Here is a 402-nt window from a genome sequence, read left to right on the forward strand (position 1 = left end):
CAATTTTCATTTCTAATTCAGTCAGTCGATTGCCCAATCGATTATACCAACACAAACAGTTGTGTTTCCTTACACCCTTGTTATGAAATCGATTTCCCAATCGATTTGCTTTAGTCAAAAGTCAACTTTTGTTGATTTCTTGTGTTTCAAGCAACCTGTTCCAAGTGTGTAGGATTTGATTGTTGTTCCTGAAATCTTGCTCAATTCAAATATTAGATTTATCATGTATTGTATGAACATTGTTGAATTATTAATTATGTCAAAATTAGGAATCAAAGGATCAAAATCCAACAATCTCCCCCTTTTTGGCATAATTGACAATTCATACAATTGTAACTTGAGCATTTCAAAACAACAAGCATAAGTGTATTATAAACTACATTATTAATTATTATTTCGTAT

Source organism: Cicer arietinum, chromosome 5 (genome assembly GCF_000331145.2).
Source record: "Cicer arietinum cultivar CDC Frontier isolate Library 1 chromosome 5, Cicar.CDCFrontier_v2.0, whole genome shotgun sequence".
Taxonomy (NCBI): Eukaryota; Viridiplantae; Streptophyta; class Magnoliopsida; order Fabales; family Fabaceae; genus Cicer; species Cicer arietinum.